The sequence below is a fragment of the Castor canadensis genome, chromosome X, assembly GCF_047511655.1.
Source record: "Castor canadensis chromosome X, mCasCan1.hap1v2, whole genome shotgun sequence".
Taxonomy (NCBI): Eukaryota; Metazoa; Chordata; class Mammalia; order Rodentia; family Castoridae; genus Castor; species Castor canadensis.
The window spans coordinates 87,582,539-87,595,686 of record NC_133405.1 but is presented as its reverse complement, the minus strand read 5'-3'; the positions used below and the strand labels follow the sequence as shown (position 1 = coordinate 87,595,686).

At 35.2% G+C, this 13,148-nt stretch overlaps 1 long non-coding RNA gene across 1 annotated transcript in view; it reads right to left on the bottom strand.

Annotated features, from left to right (window-relative positions):
- Positions 1–6,937, bottom strand: part of LOC141419875 (uncharacterized) — a 36,387-nt gene extending 29,450 nt beyond the window's left edge. Inside the window, exons 1-2 of the long non-coding RNA XR_012444594.1 lie at positions 6,627–6,937; positions 5,289–5,458 (exon numbers count right to left, since the gene is read on the bottom strand). This is a non-coding gene — a long non-coding RNA (uncharacterized lncRNA). The remainder of the gene's footprint in view (positions 1–5,288; positions 5,459–6,626) is intronic.
- Positions 6,938–13,148: the final 6,211 nt, after the last annotated feature.

The following is a 13,148-nucleotide window of genomic DNA, read 5'->3' as shown; positions in this document are numbered from 1 at the left end:
AGAATAGGTATAGTATTTGATTAGGTGGAGGACACACCAGAGCACACTGGGTGACAGAGTATGAGCAAAAGCATGGAGGAAAGGATAAGGATGCCATTTTCAGGAGAATATAAGAAGCTTCCCTTGAATATAAAAGAAGCAACCTGGTTGAAAACTGGGTAATAATGTTGGATAGTTCAGATGAAGATAAACTTTGGTGGTCCTTGAAAGCTAGGCAGAGATAACGAGTAAGATTATTTAATGATACTGTTTTATGTCTCTTCCTTTTCCTTTCTTTCAAGGTTCTTCAAAGAGTAGAGCATGTACTATACCCACTTTCCCACTGCGTATTATTCCTCATGCCCTTAAAATATGGATTAATGCCTCCATCATTTCATGAAAGTTTCATTAATTTTGCAAAATCCTATGGACACATTTTGGCCCATCTTGAAAAGAAAGGAAGAAACCAGGCCTCTTTCTATCAGATAATATACAATACCAATTTAATTGGGTGTCAATTATGTTTAGCCCTACAAGGATAAGTGTTAAATTAGGAAGATGGGTGTTAGGAATATCGTTTCACTACCCCCCCCGCACACACACTCACTTTTGCATAATTTTTAGATTTTTCATAATAAATTTCTTTTCCTTTTTAAGTTGGAATTAAATAGAGAAACAGATGGATGGAATGTATTCCAGAAATAGAACAAAATACATATGAAGATTCAACCAATGATAAATGTAGCATTTCAAATCAGTGAAAAATGTTTGTTTCAATAAAAGGTATTAAGTCAACTTGATTTCATCAAATCTATTTGATAAAAATAGAGGCTGGATCTACCTCATTCCTTATGTTAAATAAATTCCAGTTAAGTGAGACAAAAATGAAAGCATTACATTTATAGAAAATTAACTTTTGACAATAAAGAAGCTATTTCCAAGTGGTGTAGAGAAGGATGTTTACTACACCTAGTTCCCCAATTTTCATTTTTACATGTATCAGAAAGATTTATCCACTGCTCGAATAAGAAATACCAAATAAATTTTTCACAAATCAAACAATTTAAAATATGTTTGGGCAGTGTTAACTGTCTTGATTTGATCATTTTGCAGTGTATACATGTATTGAATTTTGACTTCTTATCCCAAAAACTTGCACAGTTAAAAAATTTAAAGCTAAATTAAAAACTTGTATATTTTATAGTTAAATTATTCCAGTGGTCTTATCAATTAATATTTTTATTCAAAATAAAATCACCTAAAAAAAGCTCTGATGTGTTTTTCTGCATACAAAAGGACCAGCTAGGAAACTTCATACTTTATAACCTTTAATGTTCAAATGATTTATTTATGGTATATGGAGCAGACTTTAGAAATTATTATTGGTGCATCTCTTGATTATCATATTTAGAAAGTCATATAAAGCCATTGCAACAGAAACTGTTAAACTAGGAACCCTAGTGTGGAGGAAAAAACATTTAGCTAGAATGACATAATTGTTACTGTCAGACACATAAGGAAATTTTACATAAGACTTGTCCTATGATGTCCAACTGGTAAAATAAATAAAAATCTCAAAGAGGAAAATTTTAGCTTAAAATATGGCATGATTTTCTTGTAATTAATTAATTCTAGCCACAAATGGAGCAGATTCTATAATGAGATTGTGGCAATAGTTCAAGCACATGCTAGATAACCTGCACAACAAATTTCTCCTTCTACCTAGAAAAAACTTATTTCTCCAAACAAGGTTGTATGCTCAATTTAATCAAAAAGAGAGAGAGTTACATAATTTAGCATGTCCCTTCTTCAGCCTTTTTGGTTTTCTGGAATGTCAGAAAGTTTGGAGCCAAATTTATCACACAATTATGGTATCTCATTTTCTTACCACCAATATATGTTTTCCCCTCTTCTTAATTAGTTTTTCATTTGTTTCCCCCCCCATCCCACTTTAATTGTCTGGCATTAAAACCTTTATGAAGGTGAATGGAGTATGACTAATATACAAATAACATTGGGAACAGATTTTCTTAGTAAGGTATCCTAAAAGGTATGCAACTGAATATTGGTCACAAAAGAAATGCTGTGTCACATAGTTAAATTCTATTTTTAAAAAAATATAACTACTTTCTTACATATCACCTATTCCTGAGTTTAGTATTCTTAAATTGAAAAAATATACTTTTTTCCATACAGTCTAACCTCTAAAGATAACTTTTTGGTACTATAGATTGTACTTAGGAGCTGAGATCCTAAAGTCCACACCTAGTTCTGACTACTAATATACTTAATAAAGGAAATTATACAGTAAAAAAACAACCATAAGATAAGGGAAAGTAACTGCATATGTTATTATCTGTGAGGCACGAGAACTCTTTCAAATAACTGCCTATACAGAGACTGGTACCTTTATATGTAGAGACGAGAGACGAGAGAGACAGTGTGTATTTGTTTAGGGGAACAAACCACAGCTGCATGAGATTCTCAAAAGAGGTTATGACCCCATGAAATTTTAAGAAATACTGAAATCAAGAAGCACATACAAGGATATTATAGCTCTGATTATATGATTAGAAAACTGGATACAACCTAAATATCCAATATGACAGGAAAGTTTTGTTGGGATCATATTCAAAATATCATTTCCAGAACTAAAAAAAGAATAATCCTAAGAGTCATATGGAAGCACAAAAGACCCTGAGTAATGCAAAATACTGAGCAAAAAGAGCAAAACTGGAAACATCACAATACCTTACTTCAAGATATACCACAGATCCATAGTAACCAAAACAGCATTGGTATGGTCCTGGGTGTGGGGGTGGAGGATTTTGAGCACCTTTAGGTTGTGAGTGTTCCAGGTTCTTAGAGAATTGAGCAAAGATTTGGACAAAGCTGACAGACATAGCAAACAAAAGGTACATTAATTGAAAATGGAATATACTCCTACAGATAGAAGCAGACCTGAATGAGGAAGCTGAAGGCCTAGATTCTCTGCTAGGATTGCAATTTAAGGTGGAAGCTGGGTATGAGATGGGGGTGCATGTGAAAGAGGTGTCCCTCTTTTGATTGACTGCTTTGATTGACAAGAAGATGTTATATAACTTATTTTTGGCTGTGCATGCCCTGACCATAATGCATTCTGTTATAATACATGCATGAGATGCAGTCCACATATACGAAACTTTAAGTGTGTGGGAGTGAAGATGTCTCAAAAGGTACCTGAGGACAGGCTCCTCAGCCCTCAGAACATGTCCTTTGGGACTTTCCTTCTGCACAAACATTCTCTTCTATCAAGATGTAGTAGCTATTGAGTTAATGACAAAAAGGGGATTCCAAGGAAATTCCCAACTAATGTCTCCTGAAGGGAGCATATCCTAGGTGGGATTTTTATGAGATTTTTATCTGGCCAGTCTCTACCCTCTCTTGACAAAACTGTATTTCTCTATTCTCCTGCCTCAGCATGGTACTGGCCTTAAAAATAGACTCATAGACCAATGGCTCAGAATAAAGAGCACAGAACCAAACCCATACATCTACAGCCAAGTGATTCTCAACAAAGGTGCCAAAAACACACACTGGAGAAAAAACATCCTCTTCGGTAAATGATATTGGGAAAACTAGATATCCACCTGTGTAAGGCTATAAATTGACACTTTTCTCTCAGATAGTACAAAAATCAACTCCATATGGAACAAAAGACCTTAATGTAAGACCTAAACCTAAGAAATAACTAGAAAAAAACAAAGATGAAACACTTTGAGACATTGGTATAGGCAATAGTTCTTTTTAGATAAGATCTAAAAAGCATAGGCAAGGGCTGGTGGAGTGGCTTAAGTGGTAGAGCACCTGCCTAGCAGGCGTGAGGCCTTGAATTCCAATATATACATAGCCTATAATCCTAGCTACTCAAGGGGCAGAGATCAGGAGGATAGCAGTTTGAAGCCAACCCATGCAAATAGTTCTGTAGACCCTATCTTGAAAATACCCAACACAAAACAGGGCTCGGGGAGTGGCTCAAGTGGTACAGCACCTGCCTAGCAAGCAGAGGCCTTAAGTTCAAACCCCAGTACTGCCAAAAAACACCCATATGCAATAAAACAAAACTATATATTGGATCGTATCAAACTAAGAAGCTTCTGCACAGCAAAGGAAGCAATCAACAGAGTGAAGAGACATCCTGCAGAATAGGAGAAAATATCTGAACTATAAACTGACAATGGACTAATATCCAGAATGTGTAAGAAACTCAAAGAACTCAACAACAAGACAAATAATCTGATTTGAATGGGCCAATAATCTTCAAAAGAAGATATATAACTGGCCAATATGAATAAAGTTCAAAATCATTAGTCATCAGGGACTTGCAAATCAAAACCACAAGAATCTGAGTATGGTGGTATATGCCTATAATCCCAGCACTCAGGAGCCTGACTCAGAAGGATTTCCTCTTTGAGGTTAGCCAGGGCTACCTAGTAAGTTCAAGGCCAGTCTAGGCTACATAGGAAAACCCTGTCTCAAAAGCAAACAAAACACCAAAATCAAATAATAAAAAAAAGAGATATATTATCTCACTCAGAATGGCCATTATGAAAAGCAAAAATAGATAAATAAATAAGTGGAAGAATTCAGAGAAAAGGAAACTCTTACACTATATTAGTATAGTCATTATGGAAAATAGTATGGGGGTTTTGCAAAAAAAAAATAGAACTACCCTATGATATTAGAAAAATATTGAAACTCTCCTTACTTTCTTTCTCTCACACCCACATCTACTCCAGCATCAACTCCTGTATGATCTACCATCAAAACCTATCACAAATCTGATCATTTCTCCCTACCTCCTGGCCCAATGCACCTATCTTCTAACTGCTCTCTCTGCTTTAACCATTGTCATAGCAGTTCTTAATTATCTACTCTTAACTTACCAGTAAGAGTTATACTCTTACAGAAAAACCAAAACCACATCACCTCTGTGCTCAAAAATCTTTTAATGGACCCTTTCTTTTGAGTAAAAGCTAAAGTCCTTAACCTTCCCTACAAGATCTTATACAATCTCGACTCTGGCAACCTCCCTGACTTCATTTCATCCACTCTCACCTTTTCTTAATTTACTCTAACTACACTATCCTCCTTGCCATTTCTTGAAGTAATTAAGCACAGTGTAGCCTCAGAAACTTTGTGTTTGATGTTGACATCTGTGGTTGGCAGAATAGTGCCCCCCACAAAAATTGTATATACTCTAATTCTATGTTAGTTTTCATGCAGAGGTGAGTTAAGTTTTCTAATCAGCTGACCTTAACATAGATTACCTGTAATTTTCCAGGACCACCCAATATAATAGCAATGGTCCTTTAAAGCAGAAGAAGGAAGCAAATGACTAAACAGTCATGTTTTCAAGAAGAACTTGACTGATCTGTTGTTGTAGTCTGAAGATGGAAGAAGAAAGCACAAGCCAAGGGATGTGGATGACCTTTAGAACCTGAAAAGAACAGGAAAAGAATTCCTAAGTAGAAATGCCAGATGCCTTTCCCAATATCTTTATTGTATCCTAGGGAGACCTATTCTGGAAATTTTTTTTTTTTTTGGTGGGACTGGGGTCTGAATTCAGGGCTTCACACTTGCAAAGCAGGAGCTCTACCACTTGAGTCACACCTCCAGTCTATTTTGTTCTGGTTATTTTGGAGATGGGGTCTCCTGAACTATTTGCCCAGGCTGGTCTCAAACCACGATCCTCCGAATCTCAGCCTCCCAAGTAGCTAGAACTACAGGCATGAGCCACTAGCCCCTGGCTATTCTGGAGTTACAGAATTGTAAGAGACTTAATGTTACTGTTTAAGTACTAACTTCATGATAATTTCCCCAGTAGCAACACACAACCCTATAATATGTTGTTTGGATCATGTTTTATGGTTTACATTAGAGTTTTAATGTCTTATCCACAGAGGTCTTGTGTATTCTTGGTTAGTGTCCTAGCTTCTTTATACTTTTCTTTTTCTTTTGCCATTGTAAATTGGGTTCAATCCCCAGTATTGAAAAGGAAAAAAATAAAAAAGAATTCTAGGCACAAACTCTACCACTCAACTACATTGTGATGCTGGGGATCAAACCCAGAGTCTTATGCATGCTAGACAAACACTACATGTGTTTAAGAATTCAATAATGGGTTTTTTTGGGGGAGAAGGAAGTGCTGATTGGGTAGTCTTGATTCTATCCAATTTGCTGGATTTTGTTATTAGCTGTTATTTTTTTTGTTTTCTTCCTAGGTTGATGATCACATCATCTGTATAAAGGAATCATTATGTTTTCCCTTTTTTCTCTTTTTTTACTTCATATTACTTTTTTTTTCCTGTTGTGGCCAAGATAGCCAATACTATGGCAAATGACAGCAGAGATATAGGGCATCTTTCTTATAGTTTCTTATGTTAAAGTGGATGCAACTGTTATCCATTAATGTAGTAGATAGACTCCAAAGTGATACCTCATGATCTTTGCCTTGTGGTATTTCTACATTTGTGTACTTATCATCCCCTGATCATGGGAATGACCTGTGACTTGCTTTTAATCAATATAAAATGTCAACAGTGATGAGATCTCACTCTTGTGATTGTTTTACACTGTATAAGATTCTGTCTTGCTAGCATACTTACCCTAAAGACTCTCTTTGATGTCTTAGTGAAGTGTCCATGTTAAAAAAAAAAAAGCCCATATGGCAAGGAGTATGAGAGGACTCTAGTAGCTGAGACGTCCAGCCAACAGTCAAAATGAAACCTAGGTCTTCAGTCCTAAAGTCACAAGGAAATGAGCTCTGCCGTCTACAGGAGTGCGGTTAGAAGTAGATTCTTCTCTATTTGTACTTCCAGAAGAGAATGCAGCCCAGAAGACACTTTGTAGCCTTTTGAGACCCTAAGCAGAGTACTCAGTTGTTAAGTCATGTCTAAACTCTTGACCCACAGGAACTGTAAGCTGGTAAAAATGGATAATGATTAAAAGCTAAAACAATGATTTTGAACATTTTTACCATAAAGAAACTATAAATACTTGAGGAGATAGTATGTTTAGTCTAATTTAATCATTATACACAATGTGTATGTGTGTATATGTGTGTGTGCTGACTCATCATGTGGTACCTCATAAACATGTACAATTTTTATGTTTGGTATTATCATTTAAAAAATAAATTTAAATAATAAATAAAGGTGTTGTTTTTAACTACTAAGCTTGTGGTAATTTGAAACACAGATGTAACAAACTCAATTAAATAGGTTTCATGTTAAGTTTTAGTATATAACATTTCCAGATTGAGGAAGTTCCTTTCTGTTTATAATTTGCCATGCATTTTTATCAAAGTAAGAATTAAGATTTGTAAAATGCTTTTTCCTATGTTGATTGGAGAAATGCATTTTTTTCTTATTTATCAATGTAACAAATTACACTGGGAGATTTTCCATCATTAGATGTGTTTCAACTAAGATGTTGAATTTAGCTAATAGTTTAGTTTGAATTTTTATATCTTTGCCCATATTTTCATCTTTTCTTTCTCTCTCTTTCTCTTTCTTTCTTTCTCTCCCTCTCTCTTTCCTTTCCTTTCCTTCCTTTCTTCTTTCCTTGTATCCTTTTGTTTTTTGGTGGTGGAGATCTAACATGGCCTTGTGCATGTCAGGCAAACACTTTACCACTGAGCTATATCTCTAGTCCCATACTTTCTTTTCTTGCATTACTCTTATATTGTCTTAGAAACACAATTTTACTAGGCTTACTAAATGAAATGAGTAGTAAATTATATCTCAAGTTTTTTTTAATGAACTGAACAGTTTTCTCTCCTTTTATATTTTCTAGAGAGACATCTATAAAATAGGAATAAACTTTTTTTAATCAATCCCCAGAATTTATCTTAATAAAGATAATTTTAACCCAAGACAATTGCTCATATTACCTTCCAAAAACCAGCATTTTCTTTTTAAAGCATATATTTATTAAGCCACAAAGGACAGTGCTTGCTTTTGTATTCAATAACTGATATGCACCACAATGCATTCTAAAATATATTTATTTCATTTAATAGAGTTTATTTATTTTGGCCAATAAAATTTCATATTTTGTCAGCACTATCTAAGTAGCACACACAAAAGCAATGTTAGGAATCTCTCTATACAGCTATCCTTAACTCTACTAGCAAAAATGCTTTGTCTTCCTTATTATGCTTATGCCTTCTCTTCAACAAAATTAGTGATAAGGGCAGAACAGGTTCTGCCTGGAAGCGAGGGGGGTTGGGGGGGAGAGGGAGGGGGTGGGGGCAGTAGGGAGTGATAGCCCAAACAATGTATGCACATGTGAATAAATGAATAAAAAAATTCCCTAAAATATAAAAAAAATAATAAATAGCACATACTTTTAGAAACTGTCCCATTCATATGATGACAACTTTGTTTTACCAAAAGAAAATATACATACGGCACTATTACCAGAAAAGAATTCTGTTTCAAACATATATAACACTAACAAATATTCAAGCAATGCATAACTTAAAGCAAAATTTCAGGGGAACAGAGGTTTGGGCTATTTGGGACTTGATTTTCTTTTTTCCTTTTACTAAAACACACTGCTTACATTTCAACACATCTAGTCATCTTGTTACATTCATTACTAACATATCAGTTACATATACTATGATTATAGAATCTTTAATTTTCTTTTTCTTATCTTTATGACAAACACTTGTCAGGAAATAAAATACCACATTATAAGTCTGATACTAAACAAAACTCCTGTCTTTGATTTCATCTGGCCATCCTAGATAAATAAATGAGCAGTACGGGACTTCTATTTAGTCACAATCAACAAATCAAAAGTTGGTGGTAAATAAAATATAAATGTAAAACATGTGATTGCTTTGCTTTTATCTTATACCAAAAAAGAAAACAAAGAAACCCATCAAGAATCAAAACAATAAAACCTACCACCTCATTGTTTATAATCTATAATGAAATTGTAGGCAACTTTCAAACAATGAACAGCTTGATTAACAGATCAACTACAGCATGAACTCTTGTTTTCAAAGTTCATTGTACAGTAGTATTCTTCTCTCCTCTCTCCTACTACTTGCTATCATATTGCAGTGTCATATTGGTGCCCATGGTTTTGCATCATGTTTCGCTTTTTGTTGTTTCATGTCTATTTGCTTTTTAATTCACATCATTTCATCTTCTGTTCTTTCTTGTCATATTGGTTTGTCCTTCAATTGTCAACTTACTACATTTTTAGAAAATAAGATCATGAGGGTTATGAAATATACTTTTCTCTTGATCTTTCTGATATTCTTCTTGGGCTCTCTGCAGCTTTCGGCCCCTCAGCTTCCACTTGTGGAAACAGTATGTCACAAAGGAAGTCATTAACAATGAGAAAATAATTATCAGCACTATTATCAGGGCCACTGTGGAGGACAAGGGAGATTCCAGATGGGTAGCTTCAGCCTGGATGGTAGCATTCATCTTATCAATGTTCTTATAGTCCTCAGAAGTCCAGAAGGCAGGCATGAATCCAAAGTTGAAGGGTGATCTCATTAGAAGAAAAGGTGACAATGAAATTCTTCCTGTCAACAGTCCCTGGCTTTAAGATGGCTGAAGTGTTGACTTGGATTTTCTCTTCAGGAAAATGACAGCAATCTCCAGTATGCTGCAGGAGCTGGTTTTGAAAAGAGTAGAGTCAAGCTTCTATTAATACTGGGTTGCAGAAATTAAAGTTTGAAACCCCCAAGAGTGATTATTGCATATATAATATACAAGTAACTCATTGTATGGAGTGAGGCATATTAGTAACATTACAAAACCAGAACTCTTTCTCCTTTCTCTTTCATGTTAGCTCTCTTATCTTTTGGCAGTAAAGATATGTCTCCTTAATGCATTTTAACAGTAAATTAAACATTTTCTAAATTTGTAGAAAATTGGGAACCTAGAAAAGTAACCTGGGCCAAAATGGCATGCATTTTGTAAGCATTTTAACTCTAGTTAAAAGACCACATTATGTGAAAGCCAAGGTAAAAGTCATTTGAAAACATCAATTCGAGGTAAATTGTGGCATACAATGACAAAAAATTTTCAACATCCATTCTAAAGTAGATTGGTGGTTTCAGTGCAGAACAGATTATAATTAGAGCAAAAATATTAAAATAACTTATGCTTAAAATAGTATTTTTGGTGGTGGTACTGTGTTTGAACTCAGGGCCTTGCTCTCGGTAGGCAGGTGCTCCACCACTGGACCCCTCTGGTCCTTAAAAAGTACTTTTTACATTTCAAAAGACTGTTACTTTGACTAACTGCCAACCATAAAATTGCTCTCTGGCTCTCCCCAAATTTGGGGCATTCTGACTGGTAGCCTCTGTTTGTGGAATAATTACATACTCTGTAATTGTAATTAATTTCTCAGTGGACATCTACAGCCTAGCCCTTCTTGCAATGAGGAACTAAGTGTGTGTTTGCTAATTAACTGATGTTAAGCACTTTCCAACTCTTATGCATTTCTGTTTCCTATAAATTGGCATACTATTATTATTAAAAGAAGTGAATTAGTTCTCCCTAATCAAAAGCACATATGCTCCCACAATATGTTAATTTTCAGCACAGTTTAAATGCTAGATTTTAGAGAAGCTTCAGGGCAGGAAATACGATACATTTTGATTTGAAAAAAAAAAAGACAAGACAGCAAACTTAGGAGTAAAGACATAAGAAATAAGATCACTAGACAGTGATACAAAATGTAAATAAAATACAGTCAAAGGCCAAAGTTTCTGACATAGGGAGTAAATATTATGTGGAAATTTCTACTGCCCAAAATGTACAACACACTCCCAAGCACAGAAGTACTCCAGAAAGATGTTCTCACCAACTACTCCAAGATTAAGGTCAGAATAATATCTACCTTTGAGCAATTTATTCTTTTTGGTGGATGCCATTTGAAAAATGTAACTTTGATAATCTCTTGAGGATTGTGTGACAGTTATATTCCAGTCACATTCCAAGACTCCAATGACCATTCCATTATGAAAACATTTTGGGATAAAAGGACCCAAAATTGAATGTAAAAATGATAAAGTAAGCTCATCTTTTGAGAGGGAAGCTGGGGTTTCACTTGATTACATTTCAACAGTTTTTAACCTTATGGCTCCTGATTTTAAAGTAAGTCATGTATACAGGCAGTGCAAGTTAAGCAAAATGAAATTTTACATATCTCTTCCCTTGGGCTTGGCAGATAGACACTGGAAGACAGAAATATATTGCAGACCCTCTGCACACTTCCTCCCCCAAAAGCCAGATAATTCTTCAAAGAATATCATTCCTCTTCTAGATCTTTGTTATCTGGCCTTATTAAAAGGACCTGTGTAGTTTGGAGACATATCTTAAATTTTCATCAAATCATAGAATCCTAGACTCTCAGAGTTGGAAGAGGCTTTAAACGGTTTCATAAAGAACTTTCTTTTTATTATAAAAGGCTGAGGGTCACCTCGTTGCATGCCTAAGATTTGGTATCCTTATCTTGGCTCTGGCATTAGCTTTACAGTAGAGTAGTTCATGTATTTTCACAAAACTTACTTCTCATTCCTCTGGTTTTACTTCACAGATTATATTTTGTGTTTTCTTTTTCATGTATTGGACTTCTGGAGATTTTCCTTTCTTCCTATAAGTCCAGTGATGTAAGAAAAATTTATTACAGGATTTAAGCAGAATCTTATTTAGAAAGTCCATTAATGAAAATCCCTGCCTTCTTGTTTCCAAGGTATCCTTTTGTGAGCTTTTTTGAAAAAGAGAACCTTCTTGGAATATTTAACATACTAAAGTTAAGTTTATGCTTAAAATGTTTATGGGAAAAAAATGACCAAAAACAGACACTTCCACTAATGATAAATGCATGTTTTTGAAATACTTTACAAGATAAATAAAATCATTAACCCTCTGCTTTAAAAAAAAGGCTGAGGGTCCAACTAAGAATACGTGAAATATATTTGGCATTTTCAATGTGATTATCTGCCTGCAGCAGAAAATGAGCTACCAAGTTCCCAATACCAGTTACTCACTGAGTAGGGATTCAATGTGGGTCAGGGAGGCCGTTGAGCTGCCTCAAAAACCAAGGTAAGAAATATTCTTTAAAACTTCTTTCAATTGCTTTACATGGGGCAGGGAGGGGGTTGAAGGGGAGAGACAATGGGAGTGATGTAACTGATGTACAATATAACCCTAATCAAAATTGTCACTATGAATCCCTCCTTGTGTAAGGAATATACACTAATAAAAAAAATTAGAACATGTTTAAAAAAAAAAGAGATGTTCTTTGGCAAACTCCTTCTTTTTAAAACCTTCACAACTGTTCCTACCCAACTAACTCTCCACCTTTCCCCACTTTACCTTCCACGCTGGAATTTTATTAACATACGTGAATAACCTGCAAAAGGAAAATAAACCTAGAGTTCCCTCTTGCCACTGTTAAATCACATGAATGAAGAGCTACTCTCAGAAGGGGCATTCATAATTAGTCATACGAGTCATTCAAAACAAGTACAGATTTGTTCAACTACAGAAGAAACTTAAAATGAAGGTTTAAATAAGTCTAGTAGTGATTTCATTAAGTCCACACAATGCCTTATCCTATTTTCTTTGTTTAGCTTGGTTCAAGCTATTCAGGAAGATGGGCCCCAGATGGAATCATTCCTATGTCAATCCCAGACACTTCCCCCCCTTTATTTTTGCATTACTAGAATTTGAACTTAGGGCATTACTCTTGCTAAGCAGGCACTCTACCACTTGGGCCACTCCACCAGCTCTAATACTTTTTTTCCTTTAAATTTAAGACAATTCAACAAAAAATTAACTAAAGTGTGTGTGTGTGCCCCTTCATACATGCAGATGGGAGGGGTATGGTTACAGATACAGATGAGGTTTCTAGCCTCTTGGATGCAGTACCCTGCCACAAGTGCTACTGTGAAAGGCTGGGACCTATCAGCATAGATGTCACATACTCAAGTGTATATTCTTTTTTCCATCATCTTTTAGGAGCTTGGTAAAACCGACCTAAATTGGTCACTTGCTGCTGCCTGTGAGGAGCTGATCTTCAATTTCTCTTGCCAAACTTCTCTTCTATCCCCTCTTGACCAACTAAAAATATCTCTTATACTGGTTATG